The following is a 9,611-nucleotide window of genomic DNA, read 5'->3' on the forward strand; positions in this document are numbered from 1 at the left end:
TTCCAAACCATGCAATAATGTAATATGACAGGATGGCCTCAATCATCTTTCTATAGAAAGTAGTAAGGACAGAGGAAGAAAGATGTACTTTTCTTATGTGACACAGAAAATGCAGCCACTGCTGTGCCCACTTTACCAGTATCTCATTGTTTAGAAACCAAGCTAGCCTACTCATTAACTGCATACCCAGAAACATAATGCGGCTAACCACCTCCACAGGTGAATCATTAATACACAGTGATGTGTGGCTGTGCCTGCCATTTCTGAAATGAACAATGATCTCTTTAGTTTTTCCTACGTTTAAGATGAGGCTGTTTTTATTACACCACCAAATCCTCTAGCTCCTTGCAATAAGCACCCTCTTATCACCCTGAATAAGGCCCACTATTCTTGTATCACTTGCACACTTCACAATAAGGTTGGTGGCAAACTTTGCACAATAGTCATGGGTCAATAGGGTAAACAACAGTGAACTTAGGACACAGCCTTGAGGAGAACCTGTGCTCAAGAAAATGGTGCTAGAAACATTAGTCTCAACACACACGTACTGGGGCCTATCAATAAGGAAATCAAGAATCCAGTTGCATAAAGGAGTATTAAAGCCTAAAAGGCCCAGTTGTCTACTACATGCTGAGGAATGATTGTATTAAATGCCGAACTGAAGTTGACAAACAGCATTCTCTCATGAGTATTTCTTTCCTCTCAGTGCACCAAGCTCAGACAGAGAACAGAAGAAACAGCATCTTCTGTAGAGCAATTTGGACGGTAAGCAAACTGAAGTCAAACGTTGGAGGGAGACTGGAAACAATAATGTCCTTTATCAATCTCTCAAAACATTTTATAATGATGGACATAAATGCAATTGGATGGTAATCATTAAGACCTGTGATCATATAGCGATTCTCAGTCATCCATCTTGGTTATCCCAAAGGTGCTTTTTTTCAATAGACAACTTTTTTATTTCCCATCTTTGTTGGTAGGCAGAACTTCAGCTCAGTAGTGTAGGATTCTAATGGCTCCTATTTTGTGTTCCAGTGGGTGGTGGGAATCAAAATGTAAATATTGATCTGTGTGTGGGTTTTCCATAAACTTCAATGTTAAGGCATTTTCCCCTTCACCAGCCCTGCTGAAGCCTGCAGAGTGCTTCTGGGACCTGGAGGAAGGAAAAACACCTCCATTTTTGCAAAGAAAATAGCCTATTTTTCACCCATTTTTTCGCAAAAAGGGGGGCATTTGTCCCTTCCCCCAGTTCTGTGGAAGCCTGCACAGTGCTCCTGGGGGATGGAGGAAGGGAAAAATGCCTCCATTTTTGCAAAAAACAGCCCGTTTCCCCCCCTTTTTTGCAAAAATGGGGTGCAGAAGTAGGGCTTTGGGAGGCCAAAAATGGCTGTATTCAATGTATAAGACGCACCAACATTTCCATGCTCCTTTAGGTGGGGAAAAAGTGCATCTTATACTCCAACAAAGATGGTATTTATGTCTAGTATATAAGCTCTCATACAACAATAGTGATAGATTATTAATATATCAAATATCGACCTTATTTTATACTATTCCATATGAGAATATTCACTATCAAATCAAATAGATTGAAAGAAACTAATCTTACCAAAAAAATAATGGCAGAATAGGAATAATTCCCAAATAAGAAGCAGTTTTAATGTCACCAACTACTATTCTAATTTCAAATTCTAGTCTAACTATATTTACTAAGAAATAAATTGCTTGTGTTTCTTAATTGCTTAAAATAGAAACCAATGTGACATAATTTATTTGACAGATTCATAATTAATCTGTGAAAATATTAGGATATGCAATAATATTTTTAGGATAGCAAGAGAAACATTGGACAATTTCTTCTCCCTTTTTCTTAGATTGCAGCATACACAATATGCTGGCTATTAGCATCATGCATCCAAATGGGAATCAGTTTTACAAGCTATTCTGTGCCTTGCACTTGCAAAACCAAACCAAATATCTTTTCAAACATTTTTATGGAATTATTCTTCCACCTCTTCCTTTTCCCCTCTTGAATAATGTGATTGACACCAGTGGTGGGATTCAACATTTTTACTACTGTTCTGTGGGCGTGCCTTGGTGGGCACCACAAAGTTTGGTGGGTGTGACTTTGTGGGTGTGGCAGGGGAAGGATACTGTAAAATCTCCATTCTCTTTCCACTCCAGAAGAAGGTTACCACAAAATCCCCATTTCCTCCCAATCAGCTGGGACTGGAGAGGCAGAGAATAGATCGGGGCTGTACCAGTCAGAGGAGGTATTTGCCAGTTCTCTGAACTACTCAAAATTCTCCCTACCATTCTCCAGAACTGGTCAGAACCTGCTATACCACCTCTGATTAACACAAAATCTAATTATCAGGTTTGATGAAATCTCTGATATTTTGAAATTGAAGCTTCACTGAGTATAGGCTCTGAATAGCAAAGACGACCGAATGTTCATTCTGACAATTACCACAGAGATTAAGCTATTCCAAGCTCATTTTGATTATACATTTAGTAAAATAAAGTATAAAACATAACATAGGTAAATAACCAGGTCGCTCTCGGGGATTCTTTTTGAGCAGAGGGTGAAGACTTGCTCCAGCCATGGCTGCCCCTGTGTCAATCTTGGCCAGGTTTATTCCACTTCATCTGCCAGCACGTACCAGCACTGGAGGTCTCAAGGGTCCCCCACAAGATGCAGGTGTGATAGATTTCATTGTTAAGCTCATCTATGGAACATTCAACCATGATCTCCTCAGACCATGTGGCCATTCGACATGCTAGCTCACAGAAATCCTGGGTGAATTCTGCCACTGACCGCAGCCCCTGGGTGATAGTCTTCATCCAGGCTCTGGCTTTGCGCTCTGCTAGAGGATCCTCAAACCACCAGTGGAGGGCTGCCATAAACTGGTAGCAATTTCCCAGTTGAGCATTGTCATTGTGAAGACAAACCATCCATTGCAAAGGTACCCACTTTCACCCACTGTCTGGATGGTCTCTCTGCTGGGATGCTGCATGGACATCTGGGCAACTGTTTCTCTGGCTCTCCAATTTTCAATTGCCTCTTGCAGCAGATACAATGCATGGCTCAGCATGAGATCCTTGTAGTCAGAGTTGTGTGGGGTATCTCACCAAAATCTCTATTACACACCTCCACTCTGCGGGATCCTTGATGGCCCCTGGTGAAAGTGACCCCCAGCAGATGCTCCTCATGATCTTCCCATCATTCTATGCCCAGTGACTATCTGTCTCAGACCAGCTGCTCATCAAGCTCCAGATCTTCCAGTAATTCAACCTCATCTCTAGTGCGCATGGTTGTGGGGGAGGGGTTGCTCCTGGAGCTGAGGACTCTTCTTGGTTGCTTCCATGGGTTGACATCGAGTGCTCGGCCTCTACAATAGATTACGGTCTCCATAATCTACTGTAGGGTCTTGGCTGACAAAGCAATTCTTACCTAATGTCTGTTCAATCCTAAGAAAGAAAACCCCTGACTCCATTGATTTAGAGAAGAGGTACTTTTACTAAGAATAAACTGATAGAAGCAAAAGCAAAGCAAGATCAGAGAAAATTCAGTGCAAAAGTTACACATTGTAAGTCACCCAAAACCCTTCCTCCAAGAGTCCACCCCAGAAAAACCAATCAGCATCCAATATGATGTTATGAGAAAGCTCTTCAGCTGAGTCCTAGAAATCAGTTTATGAGTGCAAACCTCCCTTCCAATTCTCATGGGAATGCTTCACACCCTCTCTCTTTCCCTTCCCATCCCAATTGCCAAAAAACTCCTTCCCATTTCCATGGCAGCCGAGAGCAAGCAAGCTATAAACAACATGCTGGAGATCTGATTGACAAGATTAATAGTGTGAGCGTTTTGTAACTAAGCAATTCCCATCACCAATGAAAGATCAATATGGTCAGCCTCAAAATGAGTTACTGTTTAGGAATATCAATTTATTGTCAGTTGCAAAGGCACTATTGTGTGATGGAACCTGCTTTTAAAATTTGGACAACAATAATTATCCCTGGCAATGGAGACTTCAGAGGAACAGTGAGGATCTTAAATTTCTGGACTGTGCCTAGGCTTATGGAGTCAGCAGTTTCCATAAAGTAAAGGTAAAGATAAAGGTTCCCCTCGCACCTATGTGCTAGTCATTCCCAACTCTAGGGGGCGGTGCTCATCTCCATTTCTAAGCCAAAGAGCCAGCGCTGTCCAAAGACATCTCTGTGATCATGCGGCTGTTCACTGTTACCTTTACTGTTACCTTCCCACCAAAGGTGGTTCCTATTTTTTTACTTGCATTTTTACATGCTTCCAAACAGCTAGGTTGGCAGAAGCTGGGATAAGTAACAGGAGCTCACCCCGTTACACAGTATTAGGGATTCGAACTGCCAAATTGCCAACTTTTCAATCAAAAAGCTCAGTATGTTAGCCACTGAGCCACCGTGTCCACCGAAACCCACCGCAGTTTCCAAACAGTCTATCAAAACAAGGTAGGTCGCTTCCTGGCCACTGGGAAATATCAGTATAGCATCAAATTTTGTTAACGTACCTGCGCATGGAAGTAATTGAGCCTTGTTCAGTGCTTGGTTGATTCCCCACCACCACGTGAGCTTGGTGGAGGGGGGACATTTCTCATTTCCTTAGCCTTTGGGCTTGTCATCCAGGTGGTTGGTGGAGACATTGCTGTCTGTTGCCTCTTCTGTTGCCCTAATCCTTCTCTCTTTGATAAGCTAGGCATATCTAGCTGCCTCACCCATTCATCATAAAATATAGTCTCCAGATCCTTTATCCCAGGGGTGTCAAACTCACGTTGTCACAATGGCGCAGATAAGGTATCGGGACTTTTTTCCCCTTTGTTAAAATGGACATGGGCGTGGCCAGCACATGACACATCTGGCCCACGGGCCGGGAGGCCTGCTTGATCCTCTTTGTTGTCAAAAGCTAAATTTTCACCAAGTTAATAAACCTACCCAAAGTATAACCTGACGCTTCAAGAGAACAATCCTCTCATGTAAATATAGTTTGTGAACAAATTTGTCAAGGCATACTGAAATTTACAATGGTCATCAGAATTCAGGAGCAACAAGATTCAACCAAAGGGGGGATTATCTTTACATTACAACTCTTTGGGGCATCTTAAAATATGAAACTGAAAACTGCCTATGAAAGATGGTGAAAACCTGTATGTGGTATTTTTACATCTTTTAACTGAAGACTTGTTTATACATAATTCTTGTATTTTTAAATGTTATCCAGATGTGATAATTGTGATTAAAAGAAGAAATTGGGACAATTATGAGAGAACTTGCAATTTCTGATCACACCATGAAAGATCCTAAAAATTATGACTTTGACATGAAAAGGAAACATCAGACAAGTTATATTATGTAAGTTTTAGAATTTAATTTGTTTGCTGTAAAATGAAACAACCACTCTTTACTTGTAAAGCATTTTGCATAGCTCTACCTACAACTGTGGTTTACCTAGTAAAACATGTTTAAGGAAATCATGATTTAAGACAATAAATGCACTTATAATAAACCATGAACCATGATTCCCAAATCTTAATGACTAGATTCACAGAACTTGTTCAACCAAAATTAGGCATATTGCAAAATGACTTTGGCCCCTATATGAGGACAGTGTCCATGCTTGGGCCTGTGAAACCCAGTTAAGCATAAGTAAATTGCTAACTATATTAGTGAAATAAGATGTTCATTTATTATCTAACAAGAATTATTTTCTGCTGAAAGTAATGTTTGTATGAATTTATATGGCCTGCTTATTAAATCATTTCTGAACAACAGCCTTGGTTTCTAATACAAAATTACAGCTCTTGTGTGAAACAGAATGTGGCACTGGGGGTGAAAGGTCACTAAGTTATATAATTTTCAGGAGTCTGGAAATCATTAACATCAGAATACTGTATAATAATCCAGTGAGGTACTAAGTGCATTTTCTGAAACTGAAATGTGTGAGTGTATTTGTGTGTTTCTATATGAAAACTGACTAGGTGCACTTTAAGAGTCAAATTTTAATTTTAACCAAGGTCTTCTATATCTGGTACACTGGCATAGATGACTAATACATTTTACAGATAAATACTCCAACTATGTTGAATAACGTCATTATTTAATCTGTTGTTTTACCTAGCAACTGTTTGCATTTAGATAAAGGTTGTTGTAAGATGTAGCTACTCCTGTACTATAATCAAGTTATGCAAATGCTGCCTTTGTTGGAGGAAGGTGTTGACACAGCCCTTATTTCAAAGATAAAGAAAATCAACATTGCATTACAAATGGAGAACTTAACACAGCTATTAAAAGATCAACTTTTAACTCTGAGTTTTATTTATTACAATGTAAATAAAGAAATAGTTGAACTGAACCATAATTCCAATTTTAAAGTAGGGTCAGGCTAGTCGTCACCAGTCAATAAAGATCTTTGCCATGGTGACTGGGCATAACTTGCATCATAGCCTGATGCATCTGGAAGCCATCAAAGTCGAAGCACTGATCTGTCTTAATATAAAGTGTCTATCTGAAAACTAGGTCTACCCTGATTGTATCACAAAATCTATTCTGTTAATAGAAAGCACTGCTTAGAATATTGTCCCCATGTCCCCAGGCCTTGTTAATGCTATAAAATAGTAAGGATACTTCTACCATAAACTAGACCCAACATTTTGTTCAATGGGGTCAAATTTCAGGGACTGCCTAGACAAGTTCCTGCAGCTTTTTGGACAAGATTTTTCAGAAGTAGTCTGGCACTGCTTCCTTCCTAGAGTTGAGAGAAAGTGATAGGCCTAAACTTATCTAGCTGGCTTTATGTCCAACTGGGAATAGAATGAAGTGTCAGCTGGGTTCCAGCCAGATGCCTTAACCATTATAATAGAAGAAAACAAACTGCATCGAATGCAGAATTAATCAGATGAATTATCTGAGCCAAGGAATCCATTCCTCTCACATTTCATCAGAACTAAGCCATTCATCTTCCCTCTTTTCTTTCTGCCTTTTTTGGAGCAGACCAAAAGTTTTCCAAGAGACATCATACTACATCAGTTTATGATATTAGTGGTTCCTGGCAGACAGAGATCCTCTTGATTCTATTTAGTGTCTATCAAGTATAACCTGAAAGCATTAGAGAAGGCTCATTCAGTTTTGGTTCTAGGACAAAATAGAAACTGAGGTGGAGCTGCCAGGTTGAAAATAAGCCTTTTTAACATCCAGAAATGTATCCAGCATACACTGTTAATTTACATTACATTAAAAACTGATCTTTCAGACAATCCTGTGGAGTAAGAGTAGGAATTGTATCAAAATTTAAATATTAACTCTTTAGGAGTCCCCCCCCCCCCGAATTAACTCTCCATTGAACAAGGAGCAATATCCCATATTTCCTTAATATTTTTTGCTTGGAGCAACTAGATCTACAAGGATTGAGATCTGCAAATTGAATCTTTCTTCAACTACAAAATGGTACTGGAATTAAGAGTTGCATTAAAAAAAGTGGGGGCCGCACAACAGTTGGATTTACACAACATCCCTGTGGTTAACTACAATTTGCTTTATTAAACCAATTTCTAGATTCACTTAACTTTCTGAACCATAAACTAACTACAAGAACTAAATTCACACAGCATGCTAGTCAATGTGATTGCTTGTTTCTGGCAGCAAGAGAACTGTTGTGTTACCCTGTAGCAAGATGGGAGGCCAATAAATTTATTTATTTATTCATACATACAGAGAGAAAGAGACTAGGAATATAATTCTGCCCAAATAAATATTTTTACTCTCAAGAAATTCAAAAGAGAACACATAAGGTATTGAAATGCCAGCTGTTAAAATGGATGGCACTTAAGTATGTTTAATTCCACCTGGATTGTGTCAAAAGATTTTATACATCTTGTATGTGCAACACAACTTCTCAATCAACTTATTTGATGACTAATTCAGGAATGACAAAGTGAACAGCACAAGAACAGTATATGGAATAATGACTTTCTTAAAAAGGAAATAAGTTATTTGTAAAAAACAAATTAACTATAGAAAAATTCTTTTCTTATAGCTACTGCTATCAGAAGCAGCAACGACAAAAATTACAAAACAAGATTAAACCGAACTCTAACTTCGCTAACAAAAGCAGGATTGCGAATCAGCCGTGCGCAGAAGCTCATTTATCCAACTAACAGCTTCTCGCCTACTGCTTGTGCAAAACGAAATATGCGGGAGAGAGCAAAAACACTAGAGATTTTACCTTTCAGCCTCAGCTCCCCAGTGGAGCGCGCTCGTTCGCTGATTCGCCGGACCGGCTAGCAAAGCAAAAGGCGCCCCACGCGAAAGTGGCTGAAAAAGCTTCAGAAACAAAGCCCACGCAAGAAAGGAAGCCTTCTTGGGCCTTTGCTGTCTTCAAGATGCTCCAACACAAGAAGCTGGCTCGACAATGGAGTGAAAAGCAGAAGTTCTGCCAAAGCTCTCTCTCTCATTCCTTCTCTCTCTCATTCTCTCCCCATCCCTCCCAGGTCAAAGAACAAATTCCTTCGCTGCCTGGAAATCCAGCAAGCAGGTGGCTCCCTCTGTCTTTCCTCGGCATTCATATCCCCGCTCCCCTTCATAGAACCGAGGCAACAGCTGGCTTCCGCGTTTTACCCCCTGGTTTCCTGCCTGCTGGTTCGCCTTTTTCTTCTGAGCTCTCAAAGAAAACGGAGAAACTATGCTGCTCGTCCTGTATCTTTGAAAAGCTGTTGGATCTCGTTTCTGCAAAGAAAGGCCGAGGTAAAGGCAACTGTTTACTTTCCAGCAGAAGGACAGCTGAACTCCTTGGACGGGTGATTCATGGGATATACCAATAGAGCAGTGGTTCCCAAACTTGGCAACTTTAAGACTTGTGGACTTCAACTCCCAGAATTCTCCAGTCAGCTCTCTTAAAGTTGCCAAGTTTGGGAACCACTGCAATAGAGATAAGAGGACCCCAGCCAACAATTCTCCCAATTCTTCCTCTCCAGACTCTTGTGACAGCTGAAAAGAAGGGAGGGGTTGAGACCAGAGGCTACTCTGCTGCTCCTGCCCAGGAGCATAGCAACATGAAGGAACTTGCAGAGAACAATTGTTCTCTGAAAAATGTGCAAGGGGGATTTTATTTTGGCCATGCATTGTAGCTCTATGTTGCCACCAATTCTTATTGTAGAAATGCTTTTCCATTCCTCAACCGATGGAATTCTACAGAGCTCACCCACCCCACCTAGTCATATGAACCTGCCAAGGAAGCATTTCTACTATGGGCCATGATGATGGAGCAGAGGAATATAAAATGTATTCTGATATTAATTGGCATTACTATTCACAAATGAACTGCTAGCAGAATAGTCAAGATTTGTTCAAATTGAGTTAAATTCCTAGAGATTCCTCATACCTTTTTGATTAATTTGCCCTCAAGTCATTTTCTACTTCTAGTGATTACATCCATATAATTTGCCTGGCAACAAGAGAGATGGTAGTGGATTGCTAATGCTTTCTTCTTTAATTTTGTTATGAATATTTCCTTATCTAGTCTTCACCCCTGGGATTCCTTTCAAGTAATTTCTACAGCCAACCCTGCATAACTTTCAGAAATC

The 9,611-nt window shown here is 40.2% G+C and overlaps 1 protein-coding gene across 1 annotated transcript in view; it reads right to left on the reverse strand.

Moving 5' to 3' along the window:
- TNS3 (tensin 3) overlaps positions 1 to 8,869 on the reverse strand; it is a 162,936-nt gene extending 154,067 nt beyond the window's left edge. Inside the window, exon 1 of the mRNA XM_032238256.1 lies at positions 8,255 to 8,869. The gene's annotated coding sequence lies outside the window, so the exon portion shown is untranslated. The remainder of the gene's footprint in view (positions 1 to 8,254) is intronic.
- Between the last annotated feature and the right edge of the window lie 742 nt (positions 8,870 to 9,611).

The sequence above is a fragment of the Thamnophis elegans genome, chromosome Z (genome assembly GCF_009769535.1).
Source record: "Thamnophis elegans isolate rThaEle1 chromosome Z, rThaEle1.pri, whole genome shotgun sequence".
In the NCBI taxonomy this organism is placed as follows: domain Eukaryota; kingdom Metazoa; phylum Chordata; class Lepidosauria; order Squamata; family Colubridae; genus Thamnophis; species Thamnophis elegans.